At 37.1% G+C, this 8,123-nt stretch overlaps 1 non-coding gene across 1 annotated transcript; it reads left to right on the top strand.

The window, feature by feature from the left end:
• The first annotated feature begins 5,684 nt into the window (after positions 1-5,684).
• On the top strand, positions 5,685-5,788 carry LOC111815460. The gene has a single exon (XR_002820147.1). It is a non-coding gene; the product is annotated as a U6 spliceosomal RNA (small nuclear RNA).
• Positions 5,789-8,123: the final 2,335 nt, after the last annotated feature.

The raw sequence follows: 8,123 nt of genomic DNA, 5'->3' as shown, positions 1-8,123 counted from the left end.
TTTAGCATCCAACATCCAGTGGACTAGAAAGAGTTTAGGAGTGCTGATGTCACATGTCTGTTCTAAACTTAGGAGTAAAATTCTGTAGTCATTTTTTAATAATGTCTCTTATCACCTGACATTTTTTAGGGGCCTTGGCAAATAAAATTCATTCTAGAATTTGTGGGCCACATTTGCTGCCATAGGTAATTTTCATGAGGGTATGACAATTACTATGACTAAAAAGACTATAATCATATGGATTGTACTAAGAAAATTGAGTAGCTTTGTTAGAATAGCTTGAGTCCTCTCCTCTCCTGTTCTGTCCTGTTGTGTCCCATACTGTCCTCTCCCTTTCATTCTCCTTCATTTCTCTTTCCTTTTCTCCCTCCCTGTGTCCTTCCTCCATCCTTCTGTTTTTCCTCTTCTTTTCTTCCCTCTTTCCTTCTGTCCCTTCCTGTTCCCTCCATCTTTTCTTGGCTTCCTTTCCTCCCTCCCTTCATTTACTACATTTCAAAAATTACTTACAGAGTTCCAATATAGAAAAAGTTACTATTACACACACTAGATGTATAAATAGCATTGAACAAAAGAGATAAATTTAGGGCTGTCAAATCACTTTCAATTCTATGAGGCAAAAGCAAACACTAACAAAATAAATAGATATTGTGTTGCGTGATAAGTGCAGAAAAGAATAAAACAAGGGAAGTCAGAGTAAGTGATAGAGAAGATGGAGTCTTACATTAATAGGCATGAAAGTAAGGAAATACAGGAGCAGAAATCTGAATGAATTTTATAGGAGAGGGCATAGAGCTGTTTTGGTGATAAACATGTAAAAAGGAAGAAACAACACTGCAAAATGTGATCTGAATTGCTTATGTGTCTGCTTTTAAAAGTGGAGTTATTATGAAGATGAATTTTAGGAATAAGGCTAGAGAGGCAACTTAGGGTCATGTGGGCTATCTCAGCATGTTTCCCTGAGTAAGGTTGGAAGGAAGACTGAAAGCAGGACCTTTGGAAAGATTTATTTAAAAGACAACTTTGCTCTGTGGGGAAACAGACACATCAGAGCCACCAGGGTAATATTTGCAGGGTGTTGGTATTTCTACACTCATCAATGGAGAGTGATGTTCAGCTTCCTGCTTCCTGCCTTGACTTAGGAGAGAAGCAAGTTTGAAAACACTTAACTCCTCGATCTGTCTTTCTTGCACACTTAATTTTAAGGAGCAAGGGTGGCAGAATGGGATGCAAAGATCTGAGCACGTCTGCAGCAAGTGCTTAAGCACCTTGGCTTGTGTTCCGGAGTGAGCTGTCCTGGGCTTCTGGGCTCCAGCTTGCTTCCTGTTTGGTGCCCCACACAAAGCATGGTGGGAAAAGAGCTCTGTGGCTCCAACCAGTGTTGGGCAGAGCCCGAGAGACTGGTGCAATCAATCAAGTCCAAGCACAAGATGAGGAGACACACCCTTGGCGATCTGCAGGCGCTCTCTGTGGCTAGTCACTTAGCTCATGAATCCTCTGTTAATTCTTTGGAATCTCTTTACATTATTCAATTTTGTGTCTCTTTAGGCTATGAAGATAATGACAAGTAAAGCCAAATTCACCCCATTGTCAAGATATCTACATTTATACTGATTTTGAAAATAATGTCTCTGCTGGATGTAACCAAAGAAAGAACTTGTAAAATAGAGCTATTTTAAATTATAAATTGCAGCATAATTTTAATTTCAAAATTGCTCTTGTCAAGTGCCAGTTTGCAGATTTTCTTTGTGATATCAGAATAAAAACTCCATTTTGAGAGGATCGTGTCTAATCACTTCTCTATTTAATACTTTTCTCTCCCTAAGACACATGACGTTTGTGATTTATCCTGCATTTCGGTATTCACAGTGAGGATCAAAGTGACCTAAATATATTCTATTATAACAGAGCTATTTACCAGGAAGGATGAAATGTTTTGCCAATGATATACAATGACTTTCCAGCTGAAGTGCTTTACTTATTGACTAATAGTTTTGACATTTGTTTTTATTATGTTATTTTTCAGGTAGCAGAATAATCACAGATGGTCGTGTTGATACCCAAGGTCCTATTTTGAAACTCTTTCAGTTGTTTTAGGTTGCTTTACATTGGAGAAGTTTTTAGCATAAAGAATGCACTTAGAAACTGTAGATGAAAATCATGGATTTATCAGAAGACTTTAAATTTAAAATGGGTTAGATGACCTTAGTAAAATGTGAAAACGATAAGAACATTTCATGTCACTTAGAATATAAATAATCAGAAAATGGAGTTAGTTATACTTCAAAGGACGTTCATATTTCAATTTTAAAAATCTTTGGTTTTCTATATATTGTAGAAGAGATGTACCCATGATGGTGATTCTATCGGAATTTTTAGAATATGGGCTAGAATTGGTGTTATTTTATATATTTTTCAAAGGTACAAGAAAAGTGAACAAAATGGAGCATGTTGTAAAATGTGACATATTATTATGGACTTAATAAGAGCCGCCTTCACCTGCCACAAGCCTAAGTTAGTTTCCTTCCTACTTCCCCTCATGACATCCAGAATTTGTTAATTGTTGTAGCATCCGTACCAGTATGTTGTAGTTTCTTTGTATTTGTTCCTTTTGTGTGCTACACTATAAACCACTCATTCACAGAAACTGTATTTTGTGTATCTTTGTATTTTAGCATTTATCACAATATCTGTGATATGGGTTGAATATTTACTAATGTGATACTCTCCATGTGACAGTATAGTGTGGAGGATTAAGAGGAGTAATTGCCTAGAGAGGTCACCTGTTGACCTGCAGGGCGCAATCTCAGCCCCCTTTTTGTGCCTCCTGTGAATGAGACATATTTCTATCTCTCCCTTTTTCTGTAGACCTTTCAACCTAATTTTCTTCCCCAGACTTTACCAGCTATTGTAGTGGGGATGCCCAGGAGACCATGTCTCATGCCCTTGCATGGTCTAGAAGATGTTCATCTTCCATAGGGCAGTTCCCAACACATGGACACCAGAGTTATTGGCTAAATGTTCTCTTTTCTTGTTCCTTAGCTGAACATGTCTGCAACAGATTCTACCTCATTCCCCACAGAGTCCTAATGAGATGGTGCCCCATTTCCTGCAGTGGAGACCAATGAGAGAAGGTGCCTTTGCATTGATTTTCTCCTCTTTTCCATTTCATTCTTCTCGGAGTTTACTGCTGCAGCCAGATTTCACCCCACAGAAAAATGGGATTAATGCATCTTGCTGCAGATTCTTTATCAAAGGGGGTCTGATGCCAAGATATTACCTAACAAGCCAGTGAAATTTATACAAGATTTATTTATTTATTTATTTATTTATTTATTATTTAGTACAGGGTCTATAGGGTCTTACTACACAGATCAGACTCACATTGATTCTCTTTTCAGCCTCCAAAGTGCTGAGATTACAGGCAGGTGCCACCACATCCAATCTCAGTTGCTATCTCAGCGTGCCCCAGGGGTGGGGCCAGCATGCAGGCTGGGATTGAACCCGGGTCCCTGCATCTACCTAAGCAGGCCTTTTTTAGTCCTCTGAGCTATCTGGCTGGCCCAGAAGTCACTTTTGTCTCACTTTCTTTATTATACAATCTGACAGATATGAACATAAATTCCACACCAATAAAACTCCTCTTATCATTCATTTTCTTGGGTAGGGAAGCCATTCTGTGATTGCTATATGTTTTTTTTTAAATCACATTCTCTTAATCTCAGTTTGGTGTCTTTCTTTTGCTTGCTATATTAGTACTTACTTAGGCTAAATAAGATGGGAGGAAGAGAAAGAAGGACTTATTTTTCTACATTCTTTTGCTAAGAGCTGTAAATAGAAATACAGATGTAACAACATGGATCACAGTATAAGGCATTAGAAGGTTATTTCCCTTCTGCTACCCTGTCCAAACAATTGTACACTAAGCATAAAATAAGCATATTTTAGCTTTTTTGACTTGCTCACATTTAATATTTTAGCATTTGTGTCTATTATAAAAACTATTACAATAAATACTTCTTTCAGACTTTGTAAGTATAATTTTGGTAATTTCCTAAAACAAAATTATAATATTTATGTTGCTATCTAATGAGCAATCTCTCCAGCCCAACAACGTGTTTTTTTAAAAAAAAAAGCAAAAATAAGCAAACAAACAAAACTCTCATTAGTAAAATTGGAGAGAGTTCCAGGTAACAGCACTAAGGTCTCCATAGCTTGCTACCTATGACCTCAGGCAAGTTACTCTGTGCTTTGAAGTTCTATCTGTATGATGCAACAAGTAGTAGCAGAGACTATATGGGCTACTGTGAGAAGGCAGTAAATTCATATCCATAAATATAAAGCACATGTAATTATGCCTGTAAAATAATAGACACAAAATAAATTCTACCAGTACAATTCAGAGAAATACAAAAACATGTCTATGGAAAACCTCTTGATGGCTGCTGTATAAGGTATGGAGAATTTTACTATAAAACAAACACCAAGGTATAAACCAGGACAACTTTTTGGACCACCAGTGTTGGGCCTCACTTTGTTTGAATATGTCTGAAGCTCAAATCCAGAAATCTTCTGGACTGGCTGCTCTATGGGTCAAGACTGAATCTGTTCTAACCATCAAAATTCATTGTTCTTTTCAAGAAAATGGAGTGAAAGATTAGTGGAGAAGTCTCTTACTAAATATCTGGGTGATTGGGCCATAGAGAGGTCCAACTTGAATGGACTCCCACCTGCAACACCAACTTTTGAAACATAACTGACTACCATTGATTAATTGGTCTGACCTAACTGTGGAAAACTGAGGCTGAGAAACTATGTCAGTGGTTTGTAGGTCAGTTGATGAGTCCCCTTTTCGGACTGTGAATCTTCTCAGGGGGCATGAGTGGAGGGTGAATGATGCTGTTCAGGACCATCCCCCTCAAAATATGCCACCTTGGCACTCTGAGAAAACAGCAGAAGGACAACGCTCCTCTTGACCTACTCCCCACCTTCACCTCTGAAGAAGGCCATGAAATGATTCTATTGCCTTTCCCTAATTTGGATAATAGAATTATCATTCCACAGAATAAAGAAAAGTCATACAGATACACAAGGGAATCAGAAGAAAAAAAGTCTCAGTCAGCTCCCTTCAATTTACTAGCTCCTTGTCCTCCAATCATGCTGCAAAATTATCCATAAAAAGACAGTGTTGGCCAGCGAGATAGCTCAGCAGATTAAAGCACCTGCTTAGGCAGACACAAGAACAGGAGTTCAGTCCCCAGCATGTGGTGCAAGATGCACCCCAATCTCTGGGGTGCGCTGAGAACTGACTGAGATTGGGCGTGGTGGCATGTGCCTATAATCCCAGCACTTGGGAGACTGAAAACAGGTTAACTATGAGTCTGATCAGTGGAGTGAAACCCTGTTGACCCTGTACTAAATACATAAAAAAGAGACAGTATTTTCTACTTGTCTGAATCTTTGTGAAGATTTCTGTGTCATATTCAACTTAAATACAGTCACATATTTTCAATTATGCTTTAATTCTTAAGGAGCCTCAGCCATGAAATGAACCTAGTGACAGGAGGAAAAAGACACCACTCTTTGTCATAATATTTTATTTTTAGGTTACAGCAAAAATTATAACCTAAGTAGATAAATGATTGGCAGATGAGTTATGATTATCTGTCTGACAGAACATCACATGGGTGCTCACTTCAGCAGCACAAACTCTAAGATTGGAACAATACAGAGATTAGTATGGCCCCGTCGCAAGGATGACACACAATTTTGTGAAGTGCTCCATATTTTGGAGGGCTGGGGAGATAGTGTAATAGAATAAGCACTTGCCTGGCAAGCACAGGGTCCTTAGTTGAATCCCTGGTACTGTAAAAAAATCACATGGTCATGGCTAACTGGGATGCCCTGTCACAAAAAGGTACAGTTGTTTTCCTTCTTACAGGAAGCAGAAATAATAAACTGTGGGCTTTTCTATTCCCAGGCAGTGAGTGAAGTTTCTCTAGCTTGTAAAATAAGCATGGACTACATAGTGGAGAAGGAGAACTTGCTGCCCAGTGTTCCATTGCTTAAAAATCTTTCTCTTTTACTCTTTTAATTTTTTTTTAAATTTTAAATTTTTTTGTTTTTGGTGGAACTGGAGATTGAACTCAGGCCCTTGTGCTTGCCAGGGAAGCACTTATTCTACTGAGCTATCTCTCCAGTCCTTCTTTTAAAATTTTAAATAGATAATTTGGTTCAATTATGCTTCAGCAACTTAGAAGAAAGGCAGTGGCTGTCAAGAAATCCGAAGATCCCCAATTTCTTCAATAGAAACGTAAGAAAGCTTGACCATTGGCCTAGTTGTCCTAAAAGGGGCTTGTTTTAGGGCAGAGAACAAATTCTTATAGCAGTAGTGTTTCAGATATGAAGAATTTTCACTTCTGGCAGACTACCACATATATAATCAAGAGATTTAGAGTATCTGATACACTTCTTGACTGGTCTCTGCCTCTAGGTCTTCTGCAATTCCCTTTAAGTGATATTTAAAAGGTAAAGAAAATTATACTGAGATCTGTTCTCTGAATGGGAGTAATAGGTAAATCAGGCACTACTGAAAATGCTAATATTAATAACAATATTAATTGGAAAGTGTTAGATAATGATTCTATAGTGAGTATATTTCTATTGTATATGTTTCTTTGCTTGTAGAAAAAGAAAATAGAAACTGCTCAAAAGTTAGCCATGTTTTTCTGAGATTGAAGTTATTTCTTTTCTTAACAGATTCTTTTTTATTGCTCTTAATTTTTTTGTCATTTATGTAGTTACAACTGGCATGTGAAACTTTCATATATTTGTAGTGTACAACATGAAGTTTTGATCTATGCATACATCATCAAAGAGCTAATTCCAACTATTCAATGAATGCCATCCTTCACATACTTGATTTTTTGTAGTGAGAGCACTTAAAACACACTCTATCTGATGATGTAACTATCCTCAGGGCAATAGGTTTCTCAAACACATTCCTCCTGCCTAACTGAAGTGTACCCCTGTTTTACTTTAAAAAATATCAGTGGAGACAATGATAATCCTGATACGATGGAGTCACCTGGTGTAAGACACAATGGCTGGAGAAGAATGCATTCTAATGTATGGCAAGAAGAAAAAAATAAATTAGGTACTCACACAATTATTTCAATTGGGCCATTTGTTAGAAGCATTCAAGGACATATACAAACAGTGGATAAAGTGGTCTTAATTTTGTTTTCTAGAATATTTTGTCACTCTGTCTGGTCCCAACTGATAATATCAGGAAACTCTCTAGACTGCCTCTCTTCCTCACTGCACAAAATGCATTAAGAAGGGTTTGAGGAGGAGGAGAAAAGTATGAAATGATATTTTCTTCTTTTGAATCCAAGTAGAGTCATGTTCTTGTATCACTTTTGAATTGGCTTTCTAATTTCAAATTTTATTCTAAGTGGAAGTCACATACACATTCAATGTAGAAAACACAAATGAAAGAAAAATTGTCCTCATTTTCATTACCCAAGAATGATCACTTTTAATGTTTAGAGATACATATGACCGAGGGATGAAGACGTAAATCAAAGTTAAAATAAAATTAAGCTTAACCCTTGGTAGCGTGAGTAACTGTTTGGCAATTTTGGGAATTGCCTTTTTAACAGTGCCCTGTAGGCTGCTAGCACAAAACCTTCTGTATTTACGGAAACCAGAGCTCTGCTGGCTAATCTAGAACCCCTGATTGTTGCAACTGTGATCTTCATCTGATACTAGTCCAGACTTCATATTGCTGCACTGGAAGAATACAAATAAAAGCTTTTAATAATTTTGGAGAAATTGTCTTTTAGGAATGTTGGATCAATTTGCAGTTCCACTAAGTGAGATTCTATTTCCTAGCTTTAAAACTACTTTTGCATTTTCTGATTTGTTTCCTGTTTTTGATAATTACAAGTGGCATGACCCTATTTTAGTAAACACTTTTGTTACTGAAGATAGGCCTCACAGTATATTATTGATGTTTTCCTCCTCTTATGAATTGTTTAATTTTCTTCATATAATATTTTTATGTTAGCATCAATCTAATTCTTATAAATTTAAAAATTAAAAGCACAATATAAAATATATGT

The sequence above is a fragment of the Octodon degus genome, unplaced genomic scaffold (assembly GCF_000260255.1).
Source record: "Octodon degus isolate 3935 unplaced genomic scaffold, OctDeg1.0 scaffold00016, whole genome shotgun sequence".
NCBI classification, from domain to species: Eukaryota; Metazoa; Chordata; class Mammalia; order Rodentia; family Octodontidae; genus Octodon; species Octodon degus.
The sequence above is the reverse complement of the archived record's forward strand: the minus strand, read 5'-3'. Positions and strand labels throughout refer to the sequence as shown.